Source organism: Vicugna pacos, chromosome 10 (assembly GCF_048564905.1).
Source record: "Vicugna pacos chromosome 10, VicPac4, whole genome shotgun sequence".
NCBI classification, from domain to species: domain Eukaryota; kingdom Metazoa; phylum Chordata; class Mammalia; order Artiodactyla; family Camelidae; genus Vicugna; species Vicugna pacos.
Genome location: NC_132996.1, coordinates 59,040,862 through 59,050,047, shown reverse-complemented (window position 1 = coordinate 59,050,047; position 9,186 = coordinate 59,040,862).

The following is a 9,186-nucleotide window of genomic DNA, read 5'->3' as shown; positions in this document are numbered from 1 at the left end:
GCCTTTACCCTTGGGCTGCTGTCTACTGCTGCACAGGCTGTGCACTGCGACACTCCCTCGGCAATAGGATGAATACCCGGTGTCTCTGCTCTACACTGTCATTTATTAGTAGTAATTATTCTCAATACCTCTCTCTCTCTCTCTCTCTCATGCAGTATGTGTAGAATAAGGTGCTGGGAATACAATGATGAGTGAGACAAGTCAAGTTTCTATCCTCAAGGAGAGTATATTCTAGAGAAAGCAGATAAAAGAAACAGATAAATTTAAAACTGGAAAGTTAATCGTAGATAGTGACACATGCTATAAAGGTAGTGAACAGCTGAAGCAGTTGGGTGATGGGGGTCAACTGTGCCTTGGTGGCTGGGAAGGCTCTCCAAGGTGACCTTCTAGCTGACACCAGTGGTGAGAGAGAGAGAGACAGAGAGACAGAGAGACAGAGAGGCAGCTATGGGAAGAGCATTCCAGGTAGAGGGAACAGCATGGGCCAAGGGCTCAAGGTGGAAACATTTCAGTAGCTACAGGAACTAGGAAGATGGATGAGGTGTGGCTGGAGCAAAGGGAATGAGAGGAGGTCAGAGGCTACAAGGCCATGCTGGCTACAGTGACGAGTCTGGATTTTACTTGAAGCAACAGGAAAGCCATGTTTCACAATCTTGGATCAACTTTTTCAAAGCTCTCTTGGATGGATGAGTGGAGAGTTGGAGGAGGCAAAGTTAAGAGCTGGGGGACCAGTTAGGAGGAAAGACAGCAGCCCCAGGGAGAGATGATAATGGCTTGGGTTAGGGTTGGGTAGCCGGTTAACATAGGTGATCGTAGCTGCATGGAAGAGGCAAAATGGAGATGGGTCCTCTTACTGCTCTCAGTATTAAAAACAACAACAACAACAAGATGATTCATGAATACAAAGCATTTTTACCGTGACTTTTCCACCTTGTGACATGGACTGGGCACTAGTAATGGGCCCATTTTCATCTGTGTAAACGGAGGCTCAGAGTAGTTAAAAGTCCTGCTGAAGTCCTCATGACCTGGAGGGGACACACAGGCACTCTCTCCCTGCCTCAGGATCCCTTCTGACACCTACCTACTCGCCCTGTAAGCCTGGCTGGGGTCAGATGCTCTTCCCCGCCCTGGGACTGCGGGAGCAGCCAGGGAGAGTGGGCTTCTGTTTACTGCCTTGGGCTGAAAACTCATTTTAGCAATTGGCAAAACACAGGGAAGCTGCAGCTCAACACGCTTCGATTGGCAAATGCACACTGTGCCGTTCTCTTAATATAAGGATATAAAACAATAATTTATTCATACTCAGAAAGCAGAATGCTTCCTTCTGCCAGGTCTTTCTGCAACTCCTTCCTTCAGCCCCACCCCCACAAAGGAGCTCCCAGAATGCCCTGGGGGCGGGGAGAAAAGGGAGATCTATCCTGGGAGCTAGAATGGAGGGGTACACACATCATTGAGCACCTATTGTATACTGGTCCTTAACTATTTCTCATCCAATTGTCAAAATAATTCTGTAAAAGGGAGATTAGAACACAGGAGGCCTAGAGAGCAGGGTTTGAAGCCAGGCTCTGTCCCTTATCAGCTGGTGATTTGGGAGAGTTATCTACACAGTGGAGATGATGGCAGTGGCTACTTCTTCAGGACTGGCTGCAGAGTCTATGAAGTCGCCCAGTACAAAGTAAGTGCTCCATAATCACTAACTAGCATCATGAGACTGGGGGTGCCGTGATCCCTGTTTATCAATGGGGAAACAGGCCCAGAGAGGCTACAAATTTGCCCACGGCCACACAGCTGGGAGTTGGCATAGCCAAAGTCAGGGCAATAGAGTTCTAAAGAGCCAGCGTCTGGAGACGGTCACCAAGACGGTCATTAAATCCATCTGAGGGTTGCACCTCTCACCTCAAATACACCCAGTGTTAGGAGAGGCCTACTGTGTGCCAGCTTTGAGGGACAGCTCCGTGGGGATGAGCCAGAAACAGGCCACCATCCCAGAGCTAGTGGTCTAATGGGAGCAGACAGATAACAATAGCTCCTGTAATGCAGTGTGTCAGGTGCAGTCACCAGGTACTCCTGGGGCTGGAAGAGACAGCCTCGAAGGCATCCTGGTACATGTGTGTTGGGATGAGAGATGTGCTGGGAACGGCCTCCCAGAAATGAGACTGCCTCGTGGAGGGAAGGAGGGCATTTCTGGCAGATGGCCCAGCCTGGGCAAAGGCCAGGAAGGCTGAAGCACTGGAGTGTTCCAGGCATGGCAAGGTTTGTTCTTAGGGTCTGGGTGCGGTGGGGAGTGTGGGGGCAGGGCCTAGTGTGCTGATCCCCACTCACCCAAACAGCCATAGCGGGTCCTTGGCACCATGTGCTCAGTGAACATCAGCATCATAGCTGCGGCACTGCCTGTGGGAATCCCGTTTCCTAATGGGGAGACCATCCTATCCCCAGCATCCTGGCACTTGGACCCTAAATGGGGAAAGAGAGGCAATAATGGATCCACGATGGTTATAAAAACCCTTGGGGGTACCAGGGAAAAAACGTGGATTTTGGAGCTAACATATTCGCGGATTGGAATTCTTGGTGCATGAGCCAGCCCTTTTCTGGGCCTCAGGTCCCCATTTGTAAAACGGGCCACGTCAAAGAGGTTTGATATGCGAAGCACCGTTTTTGCACACGTAGTTTTGCCCAAGTGTTGTCTTTTTTCTCTCCCTCAACTCCAGGCGAGGGTGGAGGCAAGGACCGGAGGCCATGATGGGGTTGAGGAAGTCCTGGCTCAGCCTCCGGGGGTGCCTCGGGGACTGGGGATCTGCCCGGGGGTGGGGGGCCCTCGCCCAGGGCGGAGGGCTGCACTCAGCCGTGCAGGCGTTACGTAACTCGCGGCCGCGGGCTAAGGCGTGGGAGGAGGAGAGCGCGGGGTGAAGACTCCTCGGGAGGTGCTCCCTCCACCTGGCGCCCTGCAGGAGCAGCCACCCCGCCAGCGGCCGGCCGAGCCCCTCGCCCGACACGCGCGCGCGGCCGCGGACGCCCTGAGCCTCAGGCACGCCCGGCCCTCTGCTCCTCCTCGGAGCAATTACATAATGATGCCTCCCGTATGGAGCGCGGCGGCGAGGCCGCCTTTGTTATTGCGATCCGCCTCGGCAGCGCCCTACGAGTATTAATAAACCGATCACTCAAAATGCCAGGCTGGGCTTTATTTATGTCGACTTGGGTTGGGGCATCTCCGAAGGAACAATAAACACGGCCCGCCTCCTCCCTGAGAAGGAGGGAAGCGGGTCCCCCCCACCCCGCATCCAGCCTCTCATCTCAGAGCCCCTCCCCCTCTCCACCCAGGTCAGCAGGCTGGTCCCAGGCAGGAACTGTGGGTTCCAGGCCCATCTCTTCCACTTCCCTGGTAGGTTATATCTGGCAAAGGGAGACTTGTTAACTCCCACCTGTAAAATGGGCCGAATGATACCAGAATGTCAGTTTAAATAAGAGCCTCTAGGAATTCAGTTTGTTTTGCAGACTCTCAGGCAATGGTTCCCGAACTTTAGCTGAAGTCAGAAAACACCGGAGAGCTGGTTGAAATTTAGATTGCTGGGGGTGGGGGGACGGGGAATGGTGTAGCTCAAGTGGTAGAGCACATGCTTAGCATGCACAAGATCCGGGGTTCAATCCCCAGTACCTCCTCTAAAACTAAACAAATAAACCTAATTACTAGATTGCTGTCCGAGCAACACAATCCCTTCAAAATTTCTGATTCTTTGTTGTCTAAAGTGGGGCCAAGAATTTGCATTTCTAAAAGTTCCTTTGTAATGTACGTAAATGTAAAGATGATGTTCTTGCCCCAAATTTGGATGCCGCAGGAGGATCAGCCAGAGCCATCTGGGGCACTAGACCTGCAGATTCCAATCTGGACCTCACTGTCCTCTGGGTGTGGCTCTCTGGGGCAAGTTATGTAAAATGGGCCTCAGTTTCCTCATCTATAAAATGGGCTTGATGGTACCAATTTATTAATGTTAAGATTAATACATGTAAAGCACCTAGACCTGGCTTGGCACATGGTAAGGGCTCAGAAAGCTATCTACTGAGATGATGATAGAGCTCTCTGGGGAGTGGTACCCAAGTGGCTTAGCATCTCCTTGGTCGGGAGCCAGGTGAGGTGCTGTCCATGGCCCTAGCTGGCCACCCAGGGTACAAGGCCCTGACCTCACAGCCCATAGTGCTGCTGTATGCTCTCACTCTAAAGGGGTTCTAGGGGTCTCCCAAGGTGAAGATCCACTACCTGCTCCACTCCTCCACCATAGCAATTCTTTCCTGGTGAAGGCATAGCACTTTCAGAGAGTCTACACCCAGTAGACATGACAGCTGTCCCCATGAGAGATAGTTCATACTCCATCCTGAGTTTTGGAAGCTGCCTCCTTTATACCGGCACAGATCAATGGGTGTCCTAGGCCCCTTGACAGCCCCTGCCTTGGCCCCAGCTGGTGGAAGCTGGCTTTCCCAAAGACAGCCACATGCACCTCCCTCTGCCCCGACTCAGTGCCATTTCCACGTGTTCATTCATGCACTGAGTCAATGAACATTAACTGAACACTTACTGAGAGCCAGGCTCTGAGCTCAGGGCTTACATGTTGCACCTCAATCAATCCTCCAGATACCCTGGGCATCATCACGATTTTCCTCTTTCCTTTGACAGATCAAGAAACTGAGACTCAGAGAGGCTGAGTAACTCGACTAAGACCAGGGACCTAATTAAAAAAAGACTTGGGCCTTGACTAAGTCCAGGATGGTCTCAAGTCCTGCATTCACGCGCACCCTTGAGCTTACCCCACTGGAAGCAGGAAAGGGCTGGCTGTGGCCCTCTGGTCCTCAAGCTGTCACACACTCTTCCTTTAGAAGCTCTGAGCCTCACTGCTTCCGCCCCCGCACGAATGGGTTGTCTCTCCCACAGGTGAGGAGCTGCTTGACATTCTGCGGTCCTGGGCAACAGCAGCGGTGGGGATGATTCACTGGAGGAAAGGCATCGGCAGAGGAGCAGGTGGAGGGAAGGAGGCCTGGGCAGTCTCCACCCAACCCCCCGCACTGGAGGCAGGGGCCAGTCAGTGTGGGAAAGGCCTGTCTCAGAGTTCCTGGGCTCCCAGCTGCGCCTCCCAGTCCCCAAACCTGTGCTCAGCCTGGGCACGCCAGGAGTGGAGAGGAAAGGCCCAAAGGTCTTCGGAGGCAGGCTCACAGGGAAGGAAGCCCTAGAGGAAGTGCAGGGAACCAAGAAGCAGAACCAGCAGGAGTTACGAAAGCCCAGCCCCTCTGCCTCACTCCTGTGTCCTGGGACCCTGGCCCTCTGGGCCTGGGCCAAAATGGTGCTCTTGGTGGAAGCTTCCACCAACCCCTGGCTTGACAAATCTCACCCTAGAGCTACTTTTTTACAGTTTACAAAAGCACCAGCTCCTCTGAGGCCCTCTCTCTCCCTCCCTCCTTCTTCTGGGCTTCCTACTAATAATATCAGTAACAATAGTTTACTATGTGCCTGCCCTTTGTTAAGGGTTCAACCTGCATTCTCTCTGTTAAATTCCCAATAACCCCTAGGAGGTAGGATGTACTATTATCCCCATTTTACAGGCCAGTAAAACTGAGGCTTAGAGACATGAAATCACTGGTCTATGACTAGGATTTGAACCCAGGTCATCAGCACCAAAACTCCCAGGCTCAACCACAACGGGGTGTCTGACAACATCTTCTTCTACATGGCCCCCATCCCCAGGGAGGAGTCACTGGTGAGACCTATCCCCAGCCCCTAGCCCTGAAGACTAGGCCCAACCTGCACTCCCATGAGCCTCTCTCCATCTCTTGGGTGCCAACACTAGTCCCACTGCGAGCATCCTTGAAATATTGCAGCTGCATTCTTCCCCAGGGAGTCACAATCCACAAGTGATTTCTAGCCACAGATACTGGCATTCCCTGTGCCCATGTCACCTTCCGACACCTACCTGCACAGGCGCACACACAGACACGCTCATGCACACTCACTCACTCACACACGGGCACAAAGGAGGTGCTGCCGCCCCTGGGGGCTGGGACCCAGGCAGATGGAGGCTCAGCTGCTCCCAGACTCCCATGGGAGGCTGGAGGGGAGCCACCCTCCCCCAGCCCAGCGGCTCTGGGCTCCACCCTCAACCCCATCCCTACCCTCCTTTGAGAGAAACATTTCACCACGATGAGAAACACAATAACAGTGGTAATCATAGAAATCAGCATTTCCAGTTTGCAAACCTCTTCCATCTCATCACCTCACATGACTCTCACCCAGCTCTGAGAAGCAGGTATTTTTATATTTCCATTTCTCAGGAGTAGCAGAGGTTCCCAGAGCTCATTAGGAGCAGAGCCAGGGTCCTAACCCCCTTCTCTGGCCCCCTCAGTTAACAATCCCTCTCAGGTAAATAATGATGACACCTCATGGCCACCACATGTCAACCACCTATTTTGCCTACATTTGGGGAGCACCTTACAAATGTCAGTTTTAAGCCACACAACAGTCCGGTGAGGTAAACTTTTTTTAACGCCCAATGTAAAGATGATGTAACTCAGGAAAGTTAACGGCAGAATGGCAGTCTAAAGAATGTTCCTGAAGTAGAAGCACATCCCTTTAGAAAACTGTATAGGAAGGAAAAGAACCGAACTTCTAATGGGCTCCTTTGGGGAAGTGGATGTCGAAGGTAGTGGAGAATGTCCCTTCCTTCTCCTCAGGCCCCCCAGACACTTTGGCTGTTACTGTGAGCTGGTTCCATTGCTGCTCGACTATCTATGTACGTATCTGTCTCCTAGGAGCTGTGAGCTACCCAAGGACAGGGACTGGGTCCTATTTACCTTGGAACCCTAGTAGCCAACACCTTGCCTGGCACACAGCCCAGTCAACACTGCCTCCTTTGTGAAGGACAGTGGGACAGCCTGTTCTCCCAGCCTCCCATCTGATGGGCTTCGGAAACCGAAAACACAAAATCAAGATATCCAGAGTTCAAAGTTTGTCTACATTAAACACCATCTAAGGTGTAAGCCCCTCCTCCAGCACCCTCATTAGCTCTTCCCTGGCTTCTGCTTGCATGCTGCTAGTGACGGGGTGCTCACTACTACTAAGGCAGCCCCTTCTGTGTTGGAGATCTTGGAGCGATTGCTATAAAGTTCCTCTTCCCACTGATAAAAGTCAGGCTCTCAGGTATATCCAGTGGTCACACATAGGGGAGCATTAGTAGTGTCTCCGAGTCAGGGGGAGCAGTCAGGGGTGGCACTGCACACTAGTGAGGCTGGGGCCCTCCCTTCAGCAACCCAGAGCTCTGCATGCCAGGAAGGCAGGAGTAACAAATGAATTCATTACTTCCATTTGAGCCAGCTCTGCTAAGGTGGTGAGTTGGGACTCTGAGTTGTCACAAAGACGATCATTAAGCCCTGAGACCCAATCAGGTGGATCTTGGGTCTTCACCCAACACATCTAGGAACAATCGTGATCTGTAGTCATATTCATTCACTCATTCATTCATTCACTCACTCATTCATTCATTATTGGCTATCACTGGCCAGGTGCTAGGCTGGGAGCAGGGAAGGGGGCACTATGGGCCACAGTGGTGTCACAGGATCAGAGCTGTTACCTTGGTAATCAGGACAGCTAACAGTCATTGAGTCCTTACTTTGAGCCAGGCACTACTTTGTTTACTTCCAAGTAAAGTGTCTAGCCTCTCCTCCCCAGTCCTAGGTCCAGTGAGGGCGATGGGAGTCTGCTTGGGGTGCCAGCTCTTAGCACTTGGCACACAGTCAGTGGTCCGTAACTGAGAGCTATTGCCATTTAAATCTCCAGAACAACCACTGGTGATTCCTACTATTGGTTGCCTCCATTTGGTACACCGAGAAAACTAAACACTTAGAAGTTAAGTAATTGCTGAGTGCCACAGTCACCAGAAGGCTGAGCCAGAATTTGAACCTGGGTAGTCTATTTCTACAGCCAGCTAGATCAACTCTTAAGGAAATGGCGCAGAAAGAACTCAGACCTGGAGTGAAAATGCCCACCTAGCTAGAAGCCTGGGGAACCACTCACCTTTCTCTACCCCATTTGCTTATCTTGAGAAATGAAGCTTGTCATCAACCTTGCCTTCCTCTTCCCTCCACACCCTCTCTCCCTTTGTGACCATCAGCCGAGATAAAGAGACGCAGGCATTTTTCTAAGAAGGAGGATGGTGGGAGTTGGAGTGGGGGAACATGTTCCTGGTCACACGGGGTTGAAATGAGCTCAGAATCTGGAGGAGGGTGAGTGTTTGCTGTAGGAGTCTAGTTATTTTAGGCTGAAAGGTTCCCAGAGAGCCTCTAGGACCCCCAAACTCCACTCTCACCCCTCTTAGCTCCACAGGATCTGTGGACATAAAAGGTCTCACAGCTGTGCCTTGTCCCTCCTCCATGTGCCAGTGAGCCCCAGGTAAGATCTTTGTCCCCTGACAGCGCAATTTACAGCAAATGGCTGAGGCTGGATTTTAGGGTGGAGGACGTAGGAGGTGTGTGTGTGTGTGTGTATGTTGGGGGCGGGTAGTGGTGTCACGTTATTTGACTAAGTCACACCAAGCAAGGGGAGGACTAGAACGGTGAACCTAGGCTGGAGGCCAGAAGGCTAAATGAAATGAAACATTAATGACCACCATCTGCAAAACGGGATCAGTCATCCCAGCCTCTTAGGTTGTGAGAATCACATGAGTTAATACTTAAGCACTCGGTGCCTGGCACGGAGCGGGTGCTTGGCGGGCCAGGCCCATTGTTGTGACTGTGTTATTACACACTTGGGTATCTACCAGCCAAAGCAGTCCTTTCCATTTCAGACACTGGCCTAGGCCCCAGGGGATACCCCAAGGATATTTAACACATGATGGTTTGCCAACCTATGGGGGTGTTGATAGTCTCACGAAAGGGGAGCAGTCTTGAGAACTTGCCATGGAAGTCTTCCTGGGCGGGGAGGGGGGTGGCCCTCTGTTTGGATTCCCAATCGCCTTCCCCCGAGGCGTGAGCGCGCCCCCCAAAGGCGATCTCCCGGAAATCCTCAGCTGGGGAGCCCGAAGCCCCAATCCCCCCAACCCCTTTCTCCCGCCCGCCCCGGCGGCCACCCTCGGGGGCGAGGCAGCCCGGCGCGTGGGAGGGGACGACGCGCCATTGGCTTGCGCGCAGAACTGAGAGGAGGGACCAGAGCGG